The sequence below is a fragment of the Chiloscyllium plagiosum genome, chromosome 20 (assembly GCF_004010195.1).
Source record: "Chiloscyllium plagiosum isolate BGI_BamShark_2017 chromosome 20, ASM401019v2, whole genome shotgun sequence".
Lineage (NCBI taxonomy): Eukaryota > Metazoa > Chordata > Chondrichthyes > Orectolobiformes > Hemiscylliidae > Chiloscyllium > Chiloscyllium plagiosum.
In genome coordinates this window covers 45534962-45553940 of record NC_057729.1, presented here as the reverse complement: position 1 = coordinate 45553940, position 18979 = coordinate 45534962, and the positions used below count along the sequence as shown (strand labels likewise).

Sequence of the window (18979 nt, the reverse complement as noted above, 5' to 3'; positions counted from 1 at the left end):
GTATGCTGTTTTGGAAAATGTAGGGGCTGATGGATTCTCAGGGGAACGTAGCATGAACAGCCAAGTTTCTGGTATTGAGACTGGCTCTAATGCAACGAGGGGTAGGTCGGCTTCCAAGAGATAATTGTATTCGGGAATTCTGTAGTCAGAGGTACAGACAAACATTTCTGTGGCCAGCAGAGGAAAAGCAGAATGGTGTGTGGTTTCCCTGATGAGCTGAAAAATGTGTTGCTGGAAAAGCGCAGCAGGTCAGGCAGCATCCAAGGAGCAGGAGAATCAACGTTTCGGGCATAAGCCCATTAGAGGGCATAGGTTTAGGGTGAGAGGGGAAAGATATAAAAGAGATGTAAGGGGCAACTTTTTCACACAGAGGGCAGTACGTGTATGGAATGAGCTGCCAGAGGATGTGGTGGAGGCTAGTACAATTGCAACATTTAAGAGGCATTTGGATGGGTGTATGAATAGGAAGGGTTTGGAGGGATATGGGCCGGGTGCTGGCAGGTGGGACAAGATTGGGTTGGGATATCTGGTCGGCATGGATGGGTTGGACCGAAGGGTCTGTTTTCATGCTTTACATCTCTATGACCCTCTCCAATTTAATAATCTCTTTCCAAAGCAGGCGGCCAAAACTGTGCATAGTACTCAAGATGTGGCCTCACCAACGCCCTGTACTACTGCAACTTAACATCCCATCTCCTATTCTGAATGGTCTGAACAACAAAGGCAAGCGTGCCAAGTGCCTTCTTTACCACTCTGTCTACCTGTGATGCAACTTTCAATGAACTATGCACCTGAACACGGGCGGCACGGTGGCACAGTGGTTAGCACTGCTGCCTCACGGCGCCAGAGACCCGGGTTCAATTCCCGCCTCAGGCGACTGACTGTGTGGAGTTTGCACATTCTCCCCGTGTCTGCGTGGGTTTCCTCCGGGTGCTCCGGTTTCCTCCCACAGTCCAAAGATGTGCAGGGTCAGGTGAATTGGCCATGCTAAATTGTCCGTAGTGTTAGGTAAGGGGTAAATGTAGGGGTATGGGTGGGTTTCGCTTCGGCGGGTCGGTGTGGACTTGTTGGGCCGAAGGGCCTGTTTCCACACTGTAATCTAATCTAAAAACACTTGGGTATTTCTGTTCTACAATACTCCACAGGGCCCTACCATTAACTGTGTAAATCTTGCCCTTATTTGTTTTACCAAAGTGCAACACCTCCCTTTTATACTCCATCTGCCACTCATTGGCCCATTGGCCCACTTGATCAAAATCCCTTTGTAATCTTAGATAACCTTCTTCACTGTCTACAATACCACCAATTTTGGTGTTACTAGCAAACCTACTAACCATACCAATGTTTTTTCCCTCACTGGTATTCTCTTTTCCTTCAGATTTCAACTCCTTTTATGTACTAAGATAAGTTGAAAAGAAAATTACCGATTGTATTGCTGGTAAGCTTATTGCTGTGCAGCGCAGTGTGGCAAACCACGTTGAAAATAGGTTTGAAGAAAACCTCTTTGTTTCTTGGAACTTAATTTTGAGAGTATTCCATTTTAGTCAGTTAACCATTACCTATTGATGTGTAAGATTTGAAAGCATTTTTCAAAGTTCAGTGTTCCAATGCTTAAAATCTATTTTTAAATAAGTTTGCATTTATGTTAAAAATGTAATTCTATCAAAGCCAGCTGTAGTTAGTTAGACTGAAGTAAGAGCAAATATGAAAGTTGATATGACAAGTGGCACATTTTCCAGAATACGGTAAGCCTGAAACTTGTGTGTCAAATCTGCAATTGCTGGTGAAATACTCTCAAGTACTTTAACTTATTTTTTATTCCGGGGAGCTTCCTGACTAGCATGTTTAGAAATCCATTGCGTTGCTCGAAAGTTTCAAAACTAATCTGCTGAGAGGTTCACATGGAAGGCTGACATGCCATGATCTAATTGAATGACTGAAGAAGTTCAAGAGATTCAACTGTATATTGCTGTTCTCGTGGGTCTTGTAACCAGATATGGACTGCCCACTGCCTCCCTGCAGGAATAAATCTCATTTTCCAATGTCTGAAGTAAAGGCTTAAGGAATTGTATGTCTGGACAGCTAAGTCATCATCCTTTAGTTTCATGGTTTATGATATTTTAAAGACAAAACTTTTAAGACTGTGTAACTTTTTTAAGTTGGGAATTAAATTATTGAGTGTAAAATAAATGCAAGCATTTGGTTGTGAAACCGATGACCAATCTTGAAGTGAATGCAATTTCAAATAATAGACCTGGGATATTTACAGTTAGGTGTTCATTTAGTAAGGTCAACATTCAAAGGAAGAAATCTAAAGAATATATGACCCATTGTTGTGCTTTAGGTAGAGAAGGAGGGCTTCATTTATTTCAGCAAGGGATTTCGATTATTCATGTAATTCCCAGATCAAACAAGATAAGAACATCTTACAAATAAGGGAGTTCATTGATGGAACCATGGAATTTGGACAAAGGACCATTATTTTGTTTAGAGATATAATATGGGTCATATAAACAAAGGGGTTGCTTTGAAAATGAAAGATATTTACTTATGTTTAGAACGTCTCAAGAATCCCACATGCTACAGAGATGGGCTGTGGGATTATGGAGGAGACTTTTGTTCATTTGTTTGCATGTATCTTTCTTCTCGCAAGTACAGGTAGTCAGCACTGAGTAACAGAATTCATGAGGAAAAAAGCTTGAAGCTAGAGAAAGAAATCTACAGTCACCCAGAAAGCAAAGCAAGCAGTTAGTTTGGATCTGTAGGGTTCTGGTTTGCAGTCAGTTATCTTCTAATCTTTAAGCAGTTCGAATTGCTCCCAGATCCGAATATAGACTCTGGGCTTGTTTAAGGAATGTGAAATATTTCAGGACAAAAGAATCTGTGTTTTTTGAAATACAAAAGTTAATTTTAATACAAGAAAATAGGCAATGCAATAAATCAAAGAAATTGACAATCAATTATATAGAACTGTAGTACTTTAAAAACACTAACTAGATGAACACGATTAGAACAATATCCAACTGACACACTGACAAAAACACCAGCGCTAATTTCAGACTCTTTAATCCGAATTCCTACTTTTCTGGTACCAATGCACTGTCACCATCCACTGTCCCCTCCCTGCTAGCTAGGTCAGAATTTTGGGGTTTTGGGAATTTAAGCTCACCACTGAGATACACTGGGAGGTGAGAGCTGCAAATGCTGTTCTGGTGCTAGAAAAACACAGCAGGTCAGACAGCATCCGAGGAGCAGGTTGAGTTGATGTTTCAGGCATAAGCTCTTTATCAGGAATCACGAATAAACACACCTTTGAAGTGCACCTGGCTATTTCTATGGTCTGCATAAGTTTTTCAGTTTGGGTTGAGTCCACTGATGTGGTGAGGTGTGTATTGGATCTACCTAGTAAGTACGTGGTTTTCTTTACTTTCTGCTGGTTTTGTGGGATGGGATTTTTACCTCCAGTTGTATCTGAGGACTTGTGGTGTTGGTTGATTTGGTTGAGTCGGTCTTTAGTTCTGCTGGTCGTGGCTGGTTGCTGGGGTTCTTGCCGTTGGTTATCTTGATTTAGAACAGACTGTGTCTTGGAGCTCTTGATTGGATGGTGCTTGTTGGCTTCTCCCCCCCCCCCCCCAACAATGTCTTTTATTTGGAAGTTGATCAAGGTTGAATGTCCATTATCTGTGTAGGCCCCATACTGTCTGCGTTGTGTAGCCCGAGGTGCGAAAGTTGTCTTGGGCTGGGCCAGTTGGTCTTGGTAGATTTATTCTTTTAGAGCAGAGGTATAAATTGGGATTTCAAGCTGAACAATAATCACAGATAGCAATCTCCATTCTCTGGTTAGCTGATTGTGTTGTGTATTCCCACAGAACTTGGTCCAGGTACCCCCTTTTTAACAAAAAGTTTTGAAGAGTACAGGATTTTATCCATTGCTTTAGATATTGGAGATTTTTGCTCGATCCTACAAATCAGTTAGAAAATAAATGAAAATATCTGGCGCTGAGAGGTAGCTGTGGGCCAGGAAAATAAAGCCCTTACACACCAGGGATATTTCTAACTTTCTCTTTTGCCAGTACCATGGCTTGAGCTGAAAAGTTCCAGACCTATCAAGGGAAAATTTAGAATTGACCACAACGCAGAAGACAACCTTCAAGAACCTGTTAGGTAACCATAGAATTCCAGGGGGCAAGACATAATGGATCGGGGAATGCTCGTTAGAGAGGTTTAGTCTAAAGAATTTGAGATTGTGTTGTGCTTTTTGGTAAGATACGAATGGTTATCTGAGAGAGTGCCTGGTTGGTCTATTTAATAGAAAGTTCATTTTTGATTTCAAATATGAAATCTTGTGGTATTCTTTCTTTCTTTCAATCAATCAATCACTGGCTAGTTTGATTTCTCTTTTAAACATTAACAGCCTCTGTGGTGATTTGTAACCCACTAGAAATCATCAGAAGCTAATGGAGAAGTATACAACACCCTGGATCAATCATTGTATTACTAAAACTGTAATAATTTGTTTATTCTGTTTCAGTCTTCATTGTTTGTCATCTCTCGGACAGTTCAATTGCATGCAGTCCATTTTATTCCAGTGATGGGTATGGACAGGCATGAACGTGGCATTCCCACAACATAACTGAATTCAATGCCACTGAAGAATATTGAAATTAATTGGCTAGCCAATATGAATTAATACGTGGGTCAGAAAGTCCCCCCTTAGTATTTGCTAGTTTCAGACCTGAACTCCAAATCTCAGACTGCAACAAAAATATAATCCGTTCCAGTTGAGGTGCTCAAAAGGCCAATTGAAGGGCCAATGAGGAAGTAAATGTTCTTGAGCAGTGACTGACTCTAAATTGTTTGTCTTTCCAGGGATAAAGTAATATAATTTTAAATTAAATGATCTGTTTGGTTTACATGTTTCCTGGTGTTATGATATTGCCTACAAAAGGCATTCATTGAGCAAAGATGAAGTTTGCAGGGTGAGAGTTTCAATCTGGCTTCCAAGACAAAAGCATACTTGGTAATGACTTGTTCTTGAGTTGGATTGATAATGAGAATGTGAAAGCTTACAAAATCACTTAAAATTTATTGCTTCTGTGACAACTACATTCATCAGATTGGCAACTTAGAATAATGGGAATTAATGTTACTGCATTCGTAGTATTTACATTATTGGGTGTGCACTCCAAGTATTTCTCTTGGAGTGGGAATACTACCTTTTCAGGTGGCCTTATTCAAATTATGCAATTACTGTGCAAATTATTTTAATTTATAAGTACATTACTCTTCATTTACAAATAAGTTGGTAAAACATAAGAATGCATTAGTAAATAATAGGATAACGTTGGGAATAATGAGAAATGCATTAAAGGGTAGATTAGATCACATGTAAGATCTACAGCAGTGCAGTGGAACTGCCTACCAGAAATGAAGGTAACTTCCCAGACGTACAAAGGAAGTAGTGGTTCTAATAACAGTTGAGAGTCTGTCATTTTCTGTATTTTTGCTTCCTTTTGATGCTTCTTCTTATTTAGTATTTTTTGCCTCAACTGATCAGAACACTTGATAATTCTTTCACAGCAATAACGACCTGTAACTTTTAAAAGTTAATTCAAAGAAATCCAAAAGGTTATTTTTTGATCAAACTTGAGGTGCTTCATTGCTTGTGATTTTTGAATGAGTTGCATATTTAAAGTAAATCATGATTATTTTAACAATATCAGGATCAATTTGAAAAGACCCCACGTTATATGGTCATTTCTTCACCTTCCAATGAATGTCATTGTGTTTTTACCTCAAACTCAGCACTATTTCTTACTGCAGATAGGAAATGTTATCAAATCGTACCATTGCAGTAATTGGAGCTCAAGATATTTTAAAAGCCATTTTTACAAAACTAACCTGATAAAGCTCTAATTTGTTTTGGTGTTGGTTGGTGAAAGGATAAAAGTTGATTTTATCTTGAAATTGATACAAAGAAACTCTAAATACAAAAAGTGAATGTTGAAAGTACACATTCATGCACACGCAGTATCAATAATATCAAGACATATGTTGAGTAACTTTGTTAAGTGCAGCTGTTTTTAATATTCTGTGCAATTAATCTATCTTAATGTAACATTCCACTTTAGCATCAACTGTTGCATGTTTCTGTCTGACTTCGGGGGGAAAACCCAGTTCTACATGTTGGTGATGTGTATCTTGAAGTGTTAATTTTATTTAATTTAACAATTAACATTTGCTGGCTATAGTCATAGAGATGTACAGCACAGAAACAGATCCTTCGGTCCAACTTATCCATGCCAACCAGATATTCTAAGTTAATCTTGTCCCATTTGCCTGCACTTGATCCATATCCCTCCAAACCTTTCTTATTCGTATACGCAACCAGATGCCTTTTAAATGTTGTAATTGTACCAGCCTCCACCACTTCCTCTGGCAGCTCATTCCATGTACGCACCACCTTCTACATGAAAACGTTACCCCTTAGGTCCCTTTTAAATCTTTCCCCTCTCACCCTAAACCTATGCCCTCTAGTTCTAGACTCGCCCACCCCAGGGAAATGACATTGTCTATTTAACCTATTCATGCCCCTCATGATTTTATAAATCTCTGTGAGGTCACGCCTCAGCCTCTGACGCTGCAGGTAAAAAAGCCCCAGACTATTCAGCCTCTTCCTCTCACTCAGACCCTGCAACCCTGGCAATATCCTTGTAAATCTTTTTTGAACCCTTTCAAGTTTCACAACATCCTTCAAATAATATTTTACTGAGTAATGGCTTGTTATTATTTTATAATCATGGAAACTGCCATTGATGTAGTATGTAATTTGAGCGAATGACTGTAGTGTTGCTTTTTGTGCCTCGTTGGGTCTTAGTTGTTCACTGAAGGTTTGCTTACATTCAAGTTTTTTCTGAATTTGCTCAAATATTTGGATTACAATTTGTTCCTCTGACTGACTTTGTTTTCTGCATGATAGTGATGCCATCATGCTGAAGTGTTTGCAACTTAATGAATGGTCAATAACATTCTGAATACTGAACAGATAAAAAAAATCAAACCCGCTTGGTTCATTTGACAGGATAAGCAGCTGAATACATTGGATACGACAAACGCCAGGTCAAGCCTTGTCAACATTGCCGTTGTGATGCTATGCACTCAAACTAGTGCAGTTGGTAGTTGAGCTATCTCAGTACACAAATTTATCAGTTTCCCTTAAAACATTGACAAATTAATAGAAGGAATGATCACCAATACCATGGAGTAACAGCAACTAGCAAATATCTGTGTATTTGGGTGGCACATTGGCTCAGTAGTTAGCACTGCTGCCTCACAGCGCCAGGGACCCAGGTTCGATTTCAATCTCAGGCGACTGTGTGGAGTTTGCCCATTCTCTGTGTCTGCGTGGGTTTCTTCCGGTGCTCCAGTTTTCTCCCGCAGTCCAAAGATGTGCAGGTTAGATGAATTAGATGAATTGGCCATGCTAAACTACGCATAGTCTTCAGGGATGTGCAGGGTAGGTGCATTAGTTAGGGGATATTTAGAATAATCAGTGTAGGGGAATGGGTCTGGGTGGGATACTGTTCGGAGGGTCAGTGTGGACTTGTTGGGCCAAATGGCCTGTTTCCATACTCTGGGGATTCTAATTAAAAGCATAAATATCGTAAATGCTGGAGATTGGAAATACTGAGTAGATCAGAAGAGAAACTGAGTTCATGTTTCAAGTCAGCAAAACACTTAATGTTTTTGATTAAATGTTATCAATCTGAAACAATAACCAAGTTTAATGCTTTCCACACTCCCAAAGAAAACTTGATGGCAGGATAATGCTGATTGGAGACACTGTTGACTTGTCAACTATTCCACCCCCTCTTTCTCTCCCCACACCCCATCTTTCTTGAGTTCAAGGTGGAAAAGGTGGAGGCTAGCTTTCCATCCCAGAGGGCAACTGAGGCTTTCAAGTGGGGGAACTAGGGGGAGCTCAGCAAAACTAACTATCTGGTCTATAGTCACTTCAAGGACAGTGGTGAAGCTATGTTGCATGGAATTAAAATTGGCACTAAAGACGCTAACTGTAGTAGACTCATTGCTTTACTGGGCAACAGTAAAATCAGTTCCTTTATCAATTAACCTCTACCTCTACCTTATGTAATAGATTATGTTTATTAATCATGCCTTGTCTTCCACCTCCTTGTAGAATTCAGCTGATTAGGAAGCATAGGCCTACATATAGTAAGGTAACCTGCATTAAAGTAACTTAAGTGCAAGGAAATATCCCTCCAACAAGAGAAGGCCCAGTTATCTGAATTGACCTCCTTCCATAAAATTCTTGAGCCTGCCATTGATCATCCACAATCCAGGGTCAATACAGTTGCACACATTGTCTGATCAAAGGCTCTTCAATATTATGAATATGTCCACTGAGATCTAAGTGGGCAATGTGACCAAGCACCCAAGAATTGCATGTATGAGTACATTCATAACCAAATTCTAAACTAGACATCATCTGGGACTGATTACAGGGTTGATTGCCAGGTTTGCACATAACTGTGAATCCTATTCCTTAGGGCATTGTAGTTGCAAAGTGCATTGGCTGTAAGATGCACCGTAAAACTGATTAAGGTTACTTCCAACAGCAACTCTTGCCCCAGTGATCTCTTAGCAGCTTTTGTGTCTCTTAATGATATGTTATTGGGACACCATTACCTTCAACGTTCCCTCCTAGTTGGTTACCTCATTGAGTTGGAAGGAGATTGCTGTTCATTCCTCATTGCTGGGTCAATAATTTGACACCATCACCTCCAGGGCTGTAGCACTTAAAGAAACCAGGGGTATAACAATGTAAGGTAGCCTTGCCAGCATTGTTGAGGCTTGAGCATAAATTGAAAAGTAATTTTGAAATAACTCAGGATGTGGAGGAAAAAAATATTAGTAGCTTGATAAAGACCAAACAGCATGTTTACATATTGATTCACTTTCTGTGCACCTTTATTTAATGAAAAATATGTTGGGAATGGGATAGGGAGCAGATTAGATTAATACAGTCACAAATAAGATGATCCCAGAAGAATTACCTTGAGATAAAATGCCTACTTTAGATAGGCGCTATTGTTGATCAGGAATCAGTCCTTCAACTTTGATCTAACTGCTGAAGTTAGAACTCTTCAATACTGTTTTTACTTGTAATGAATTCTGTTACATTTTGTGACATTATATATATATGGGAATTAGCTCAGTTGGCTGGAAGGCTGGTTTGCTATGCATAGTGATGCCAACAGCATGAATTTAATTTCTATACCAGCTGAGATAGGAGAGGGGGCAAAAAGAGACACTGAGTAACAGTGTGAGAAACAGCTTCTGTGTTTCTTACTCAGTGTATGTGTCAAAAATGTGGTGTGGTTTCAGTTTGGCACCCACTCAGCTTGAGCATCACAGGGGTACGGGAGCATAATGGTTCTGTTCCTGGACTAGTAATCCAGAGGCCTGCACTCTTGATCTTTGCACTTCTGGAATTTAAATTCAATTAAATAAATCTGAAATAGTTAAACATTAATGGTACTCATTAACCTATGGGACTGTCATAAAATTCAATCCAGTTCTTCGGCAACATTTAGGGCAGGAAATCTGCCATCACCACCTGATGACTCCACTTATGATTCCAAACCAATATTTATTCTTAATTGACATCTACGATGGCCTAGTAAGTCATTCATTTTTCCAGAAGGTCGCTTAGTGCCTTCTCAGGCAATTGGTGATGGACAGTAAATGCAGGCATTACGATGCCCACATGCAATGAGTGCAAATACATGTTAGGATTGAAATGAGCCTACTTTTATGGCTCTGAAAGGGGAGATAATACTAAATTCACTTATTACTGAGTATGACTTTAGAAATTAAAAATCGCGGAACAGTGGCTCAATGGTTAGTATTGCTGCCATACAGCACGCGGTTCATGGTAAATTACCCCCCTAGTGTCCAAGGATATGCAGGCTAGATGGGTTAACCACAGTAAAAGTGGGATGACGGCGTTAGGATGGGGGCTTGGGCATAAGTGGGATGCTGTTCGGAGGGTTGTTGCAGACTTGATGGGCTGAATAGCCTTTTTCTGCACCATAGGGATTCTATGATTCTAAGTCACATATTCGCAATGACTTATCTAGTAATATAGTAAAGACTGAGAACCAGACTGCAACATTGTGTAGATCTTTCAAAAGTCCATGATATTAATCTGCATTTTAAAAAAAACACCCCAAACTGTAACTAATTTTAATGTTATGGTGGGTTGGGGGAGGGGAGAGGGAGGTGGTTGTACTGGTGGGGAGGAAGGGGAGGGACATGAGTACTTGATTTCAGTGCATTGTTATTCATAACAGCCCTTCAGGAACCATTTGAATATGTTGTACTGCAACTGTCATTTGCATCTAACGAGATTGCTATTTACTGGTAAGTCATGCTAAAGTGAGAATGAGACATTCAGCTTTTTATTAAGATTCAGAAGTCTTGTCTTTTAAAAACGTAGCATCTGTTTAATTTATGTGTACTTTAAACCAAAAGCTCCGAACCACCACATTAGTGTCTCCCACAGAAAGCAATAGTTACATAGTCCTCTAAAAATAGTAGATGCAGAATAGTAGAAGTGGGAAATTTGTCTAGATTTTTTTTCCATAATAGGTGGGTTAGGGGAGGGAGGGTAGGGTGTGATTTCTGATAATTCTATGTGCAAGCAATGATTTTATAAATAGTAAGAGATGGTGCAGTCTGCAGTTACTCCAGATTCTTTCAAATACCAGGTTTCCAGACTTGTATTTAACCACCTTCAATGTACACATTATAAATTTGTTTTTTTTAAACAGAATTATGTTTAGATCTTTTAGATTCTATAATTAAAATGAAACATTAAAAATAATGCAATCAGAGCAGCATTCTTTGGGAGCACTGTGCATGCTGGAAATCTGCTTGATACATTCTTTTCGAGGAGGAGGTTGGGAATTTTTCAGCAGTCATTACGATCAGTGCAATAATTCTGGCAATACAGGAAGGCGAATGCATTGGCTGCTGACTGGGCAAAGATCACGTGAACTAAGTGAAACAAGCTGATGAGTTTTGTTGATTTGTTTCCTGTTTTCTGTTTTCCCCAGTAGCAAGCTGATTACTCTGAATTTTGAAAGGTCTTTAACTTAACTTTGGTATGTAGTACTTTGCCTAATGTTCACTCAGATAAAGGTAGAAAAAGAATTTTTTTTTAAATGGATGATTACTTTTAGCTAACTGGGTTGTAGTTAGGTGTTTATCAGAATGCCACCAACATCTTGGCAATTTGCCTACTTTCAGCGTTCTCATTGGTTAAAGGTAAGCATCAGGTTTTTTTGTGTAATATCTTCTCACTGTTTATGCTGACTTCCTCTGCATAAAAAGCATATTACTGGAAGTGCTGTGATAGTGACTGCTTCTCGGGTGTGTGGGTGCAATTATTTCAATTTTGCTTGCCAAGGATTATTTTTAGACATTCTCAAAATTAAAAGTTTTTTGTTTGAAGCAGTGTTGGTATCTGTATTCATTCTGAAATAAATGTGTACATTTGCGACAAAGGTACATGAGATTATGAAAGGACATACCTGTAATTTTTCAGCAGTGGCACGGTAATGCATATTTTTCCATATGACTAGTAACTCAGACCCATCTGTTGACCTTTTATTGCACGTACAGTTGTCTTAAGTTTAATTTTTTGTTAATACCACGTTCAGCAATATTTTTGTATCTATTGATAACTGTATCTGTTAATTCAATGTTTTCATTTAATTGATCAGCAACAAAGTTTGATTAGATGAGAAAATAATATCAAATCATGAGATGTAGAAAGAAGATGCATGAGTCTATGTGTAGCCTGAATAATGTTGTGGTACATGAAAGACCCTTTCTTGTTCTTATCTTATCAATATAATTAGATTACTTACACTGTGGAAACAGGCCCTTCGGCCCAACAAGTCCACACCGATCCGCCGAAGCGCAACCCACCCAGACCCATTCCCCTACATTTACCCCTGCACCTAACACTACAGGCAATTTAGCATGGCCAATTCACGTGACCTGCACATTTTTGGACTATGGGAGGAAACCGGAGTACCCGGAGGAAACCCACGCAGACACGGGGAGAATGTGCAAACTCCACACAGTCAGTCGCCTGAGGCGGGAATTGAACCCGGGTCTCTGGTGCTGTGAGGCAACAGTGCTAACCACTGTGCCACCGTGCCGCCCATAATGTTTTGCTTTTGACCAGAATTTTTTTATAATTTGAGTGTATATTAGTATATTCAATTCTGCTTTCAACAGAGCTCTGAGTGTATGGAAGATGTTACAAAATGGAGTTGGGAGGTTTCACTGCTGTTAACTACCACCTTTTAAAAAGGGTGTACAACTGCAAGTCTAACCTCAGTATAAGAACTGAGAAGCACTTTATTTTATAAAAGGAAAAGCTTGGATAAAATGGCTAGAATTGTAGTGATTTTAAAGCAACAATTTTGCTGATCATATCTTGCTCCTCCATTTTTTTCAAATCACGAATTGGAGCTAGTATAAATTGCAGTTTGCACTTGATTATCTGGGTTATAAGGTAGTAGTAACTATGGATTGTTGTGGTATCACAGCAACGAAAATATTTCCCCTCTCTCTTGCCCTTCCTGCTTCATGACCTGATTCTACCTGGATTTATTCTGAATAAAATCTGCTACACTTCCTCCTCTAGTTAACTAGTAATCTGCCACTACCTTTGGAAGGTTAACACACTGAGCTGCTTTATAGTACTGCAAATGTTTCATAGCATAAAAATGTGAGAACTTCCTGGATTTACTTGACAATCCGGGTGCAGGCCACTCTGAGATGGATCCACAAATGATGCACAAGAGTGACTTCATGGTCTTCATTGACCTCCAATTAGCAACTTAGTATAGCAACAAAAAATGAGGGCAGAAGGATAATTTTAGGACATAGGAGCAAGTTTTGATTTGACAAGTTCAAACTACCTGCTTCATATTATTACTGAGGATTAAAATTACAGTACTCATGTTGAGTAAAGAATTGCGAGATGGACCACCATCCTTCTGTTATGCGTATTTCCCCAATTTCTAAAGTTTTAAAATTGTTGTATAGTTATTTTTTAAAATATTTAAAATAACTCAGTCTTCATGTGATGACAACACCTCCTACAGGATTTAACAAATGTGTAGTGAGCTATATAGTTCATATTTGGCTAAAAAAAAATAATGGGAACATATTGGTCTTTCATGATTTGTATGACCTATTGCAATTTATGATCTTTCTTGGGCTGGGCATCCATAACTTTTGCAGTAGATCAGTTCAAACATCAACATATTTGAGAATTTTAACAAGAAATCTGATGATACACTACTACATCACATTTTCTGCCTCAGGTTACTTCATTGCCATTTCTAGTTGTCAGAACATGGTTCTGCAATGAGGAAGAAAAGCAACTACACTGCAACATTATTTCTCACTGTCCTATTAGTTTTACCACTCCCTGCTGTTCATTTCTTTATCAGTTAAAGCAGATGCTTCCTCAACTTGTTGTAGAAAGCACAGTGTGCATATGCAGGTGCATTTGTGTATAAGGGTGTTTATAATATGATAGTATGATAGATAACTTTGAATGAATATTATTCCATAGCAAATAAGAAGTTATCTTTAGATTCATTGTGAGCACCATAATGGATATCAATCTTTCGATACTAGAGATATCACACACATTTAAAATCTGCGTTTAAATCTCCAAAGCTTTCTGGAGTGGGCTTCTCCTCTTTAATTTCTGATCCTGAGGCAATCATAACACCAAGTTGATAAAATTCCAGGAATCTTTCACAAGCACTGAATAACCACCTCTCAGGCTGTAGCAGTTGAATTTCACCAAGGTGGTATTTCAGGCAAAGTAGTTAAACCATTGTGCACACAAGTTGTTGGAAGGAATAAAGCACTGGAATAACAGTGATGGAATATTTTCACAAAGGTCTGACATAGAGTGATAGTGCATACACAAGTCTTAGTTTATATGATTTGCGCAAAATATCTGCTTAATATAAAGCCTGTCAGGCATATTAGTTGTCTTGAACCAGTATTTTTAGCCTTGTTTTGAGTCATCTCATTCAAAGTTTTAAGAATATGTAGTGTCTAATTTACATATCTCGAGTATCTGGAGCCTTATTGGGCAAGTCATCTGCTATGCTTTGACATGGGAGACCTAAATTATTTTAGTGTTGAGTCTTCAAATACACTGGCATTCAGGGTGAGCTGTTGGCACAGTATGCAGTTAACCCACTGGGCTGCTCAAATTAATAGCAGTGCTACAGCACTTCATTTGCAGACAGACTTTGGATTTGTTTCTTATACTAAGAAAAGAAGGGAACTGCAGTCAGGACTCCGTGTTTTGAATGATGCAATTGTGGCGGTTAAGGAGGAGGTCAGTGGCAGAAAGATGGTGCTCTTTCCTTGTGATGGGTGGTGGGTGTCCAGAAATAGCACAGCTGAAATTGGAGAGTGTAGCTTTGTGTCAGATCAAGTTCAGTGACTTAACAAGCGTGGGTTTCCTCCGGGTGCTCCGGTTTCCTCCCACAGTCCAAAGATGTGCAGGTTAGGTGAATTGGCCACGCTAAATTGCCCATAGCGTTAGATGTAGGGGAATGGGTCTGGGTGGGTTGCTCTTCGCAGGGTTGGTGTGGACTTGTTGGGCCGAAGGGCCTGTTTCCACACTGTAGGGAATCTAATCTTAAAAAATAGTGCTAAGGTAATACTCTCACTCATATCTTGCTGGCACATGAATATATAGACCTGGTAATTGTTTTGGAGATTTTATTTCTGAAGTTCAAATTTTCTGTCTGTGTAAAAATAACAAGATAACTGTGTGCATGGTGAAACTTTCTGACTCTGTTTTTAGCTGAGGCCTTATTGATGATCTTCCAGATTCTGCTTGTTAATGAAGTTACAATGTACTCCAGACTCTGTTTCATAGGTTGATTGGTACCTATTCCTAAGAAAACGATTACTAGGTCAAATTGAAGCTGCTAACATGGTTATAATTATTAAGAATTACAATTCCACTTTTCTTTGTTATTACAGTTATATTAGATTCTTCTCTGGTATTTCATTGGTAATTCTGTAGTTGTTACATTTTCAATAACTTGCATGAATTTTGTTTTCATTGGTGCAGGAGTAATCTCCAATTTTATCCTTTTAGATCTTGTTGTGTTGTTTTGTTTTCCAGACATAAGAATAGGGCCAATGGGTCAAGGAGTGGCAGATGGAGTTTAATAGATAAATGTGAGATGCTGCATTTTGGAAAGGCAAATCAGACCCGGACTTAATGGTAAGGTCCTGGGGAGTGTTGCTGAACAAGGAGACCATGGAGTGCAGGTTCATAGCTCCTTGAAAGTGGAGTCGCAGGTAGATAGGATAGTGAAGAAGGCGTTTAGTATACTTTCCTTTATTGGTCAGAGTATTGAGTACAGGATTTGGGAGGTCATGTTGTGGCTGTACAGGACATTGGTTAGGCCGCTGTTGGAATATTGCGTGCATTTCTGGTCTCCTTCCTATCGGAAAGATGTTGTGAAACTTGAAAGGGTCCAGAAAATATTTACAAGGATGTTGCCAGGGTTGGAGGATTTGAGCTATAGGGAGAGGCTGAACAGGCTGGGGCTGCTTTCCCTGGAGCATTGGAGGCTAAGGGGTGACCTTATAGCGGTTTACAAAATTGAGAGGCATGGATAGGGTAAATAGACAAAGTCTTTTCCCTGGGGTCGGGGAGTCCAGAACTAGAGGGCATAGGTTTAGGGTGAGAAGGGAAAGATAGACATAAGAGGCAACTTTTTCACACAGAGGGCAGTACAGGAATGGAATGAGCTGCCAGAGGAAGTTGTGGAGGCTGGTACAATTGCAACATTTAAGAGGCATCTGGATGGGTATATGAATAGGAAGGGTTTGAAGGGATATGGGCCGGGTGCTGGCAGGTGGAGCTAGATTGGGTTGAGATATCTGGTCGGCATGGACGGGTTGGACTGAAGGGTCTGTTTTCATGCTGTACATCTCTATGACTCTATGACTCTGAGCATTGCTGAACAAAGAGACCTTGGAGTGCAGGTTCATAGTTCCTTGGAAGTAGCAGATAGATAGGACAGTGAAGAAGGCATTTGGTGTGTTTGCCTTTATTGGTCAGCCTTGATGTGAGGGGTCTGGTGCTGGACTGGGAGGGACAAAGTTCAAAATCGCACAACACCAGCTTATAGTCCAACAGGTTTATTTGGAGGTTCTAGCTTTCGGAACGCTGCTCCTTCATCATTTACCTGAGGAAGGAGCGGCGCTTTGAAAGCTTGTACTTCCGAATAAACCTGTTGGACTATAACCTGGTGTTGTGCGATTTTTTACTTTGTTGTTTAGAGCATTGAGCAGGCGAGTTGGGAGGTCATGTTGCAGCTGCACAGGACATTGGTTAGGCCACTTTAGGAATATTGTGTGCAATTCTGGTCGTCTCCCTCCTATAGGAAGGATGTTGTAAATTTGAAAGGGTTTAGAAAAGGTTTTGTGGGAAATTGCCAGAGTTGGAGGGTTTGAGGCTGAACAGATTGGGGCTGTTTTCCCTGGAGTATCGGAGACTGAGGGATGGCCCTATAGATGTTTATAAAATCATGAGGGGCATGGATCGGGTAAATAGTCAAGGTATTTTCCCTGGGGTGGGGGAGTCCAGAACCTGAGGGCATAGATTTAAGGGAAGAGGGGCAAGCTATAAAAGGGACCTAACGGGCAACTTTTTGACACAGTGCATATATGGAATGAGCTGCCAAAGGAAGTGATGGAGGCTGGTACAATTACAATATTTGAAAGACACCTGGATGGCTATATGATTAGCAAGAGTTTAGAGAGAGGTCGGTCAAGTACTGGCAAATGGGATGAGATTAATTTAGGATATCTGGTTGGCATAGATGAGTTGGACCGAAGGGTCTGTTTCTGTGCTGTACGTCTCTATGACTCTGTCACAGGAATCATTCATTCTTATAATGATGTAATCTCACTGTTAACGTAGAGGAGTTGTACACTGACGTATATAATCTTAAAATTGATGGTTTTCATCTTCATTAACTTTGTAGATTTGGGATTATCATGTGTAAAACTCTTCATTTTTAATTAGCAGTAATTTTTGATCAAAGAACATGTCTTTAATTGTGATTTGTTTCAGGGCTCCTGATTTATTTATCACCACTCCATTTCACATGATTTTCATGAAAATTATTTCCAGAAAGAGGGGGCATTTTAATTGCTCTAGAATTTGTGTTTAAATAGGATAAACACTTTCCCATACACTCTTCCTTGAACTACATTATACACTGGGTTTGTGAAAGATTGGATGGTTTTAACAAATGTTCTATACTTGCAATACTTTAAAGTTGCAGTTGTCACAGAAGCCACTTTAGTAATCCTATTTACCTGGCATTGTGCAGGGAGCATGTAACTTTGTTCTGCTGTCCCTCGAACCTTTCAAAGTTTATTACATTATAAAATGTAATAAATGCTTCTTCTGTAACTGGATTTATAGCTTTAACTTGAGACCTCTCTCACTCCCATGTTGTTGTTTACATAATCAATCAGAACATTTTTAATTTTAAAAAGTCGAAGATGTTCCCCGAAGTATTGAAACAGTGAAACATAAAGCTAGAGTATGAGAAATTGGGACAGGTAAGTAGATGCTGGGTTGCAACAATGTATTTGAGTTTTTAAAAAGTGGAGAGGCAGTAAGGTTTAGGAAGATGTGATCATAGTTCATGATATATTACTTGGAAACTTGTGTTTTAACATGAAATCATGAATAGCTTCAAGTTTGATTTTATATTTCTTTATTGTGGGTCAAGAAAGGAAAGGACTGGTTTCATTTTTGACTGATGGCATTGGTATCTGGGTGTCCAGAAAAGTGTTTGTGCACATAAGTGAAGCGTTAAAATATCTTGATAAGAATAGCTCATTGCTTTAGAAAAAGCATTGTGCTATTGCGGAACAATGAAGTACCTGATTAAATTCTGAATGAACAGCTGTATCAGTACCACCTACAACATGTGCCAGCTACCTGCATAGCAAACACATTCTCTCAATCCGTTTGCCATGTCGGAAACTTGTGGGGGCTATTCCTCAGTCCAATGAAGTGTGCAGCTGCTGGTAGTCAGGTGGTTCCTGTCAATCATGTGCAAAGCCCACACACTGTCCAGGGGTTTCCCCAATATCAGTTGTCCATTTGAGATGTTCAAAGTCTGACCCAATACAGTCCAGTGAGTTTTCAGCAGTCAGTTCTGTTGAGCCTCTACAAGCAGCCTTTTGAGGAGGAAGCAGTTGTTGTCCAGGACTGAATCCAGCTGCATCAGGTGTGACAAGTCAGACAGAACCTCATTGACTAGGAGAAAGTGAGGACTGCAGATGTTGGAGATCCGAATCACTGTGGTGCTGGAAAAGCACAACCGGTCAGACAGAATCAGAAGAGCGAGGCAGTGAGGGGGGTAGGTGGTGAAATGTAGCTGCGAACACGATAGGTGGATGAAGGTGATAGATCAGAGAGGACTGTGGAGCAGAAAGGTGGGAAGGAAGATGGACAGGTATGACAGTTCAAGAGGCCAGTGCTGAGTTGGAAGGTTGGATCAGGGATAAGACGGGATGTGGAGAAATGAGGAAACTGGTGAAATCAATATTGATCCTGTGTGGTTGGAGGGTATCAAGGTGGAAGATGAAGCATTCTTCATCCAGGTGTCGGGTGGTTAGGGTTTGGTGGTGGAGGAGGCCCAGAACTTGCACGTCCTTAGTGGAGTGGGAGGGGGAGTTAGTGTTTGTCCACGGCATGGTGGGGTTGTTTGGTGAGTGTATCCCAGAGATGTTCTCTGAAACATTCCGCAAGTTGGCATCCTGTCTTCCCAATGTAGAGGACACCACATTGGGAGCAACG

The 18979-nt window shown here is 39.9% G+C and overlaps 1 protein-coding gene across 3 annotated transcripts in view; it reads left to right on the top strand.

Moving 5' to 3' along the window:
* Window positions 1-18979, top strand: part of LOC122560234 (nuclear receptor coactivator 3-like) — a 174363-nt gene that overhangs the window by 81346 nt on the left and 74038 nt on the right. The window contains exon 1 of one of the 3 annotated variants that reach the window (XM_043710709.1): window positions 10387-10443. The exons of 1 other annotated variant lie outside the window; for it this stretch is intronic. The gene's annotated coding sequence lies outside the window, so the exon portion shown is untranslated. Of the gene's footprint in view, window positions 1-10386; window positions 10444-11123; window positions 11350-18979 lie in introns of those variants that run through there. One more of the 3 variants, XM_043710707.1, reaches the window with a different exon arrangement.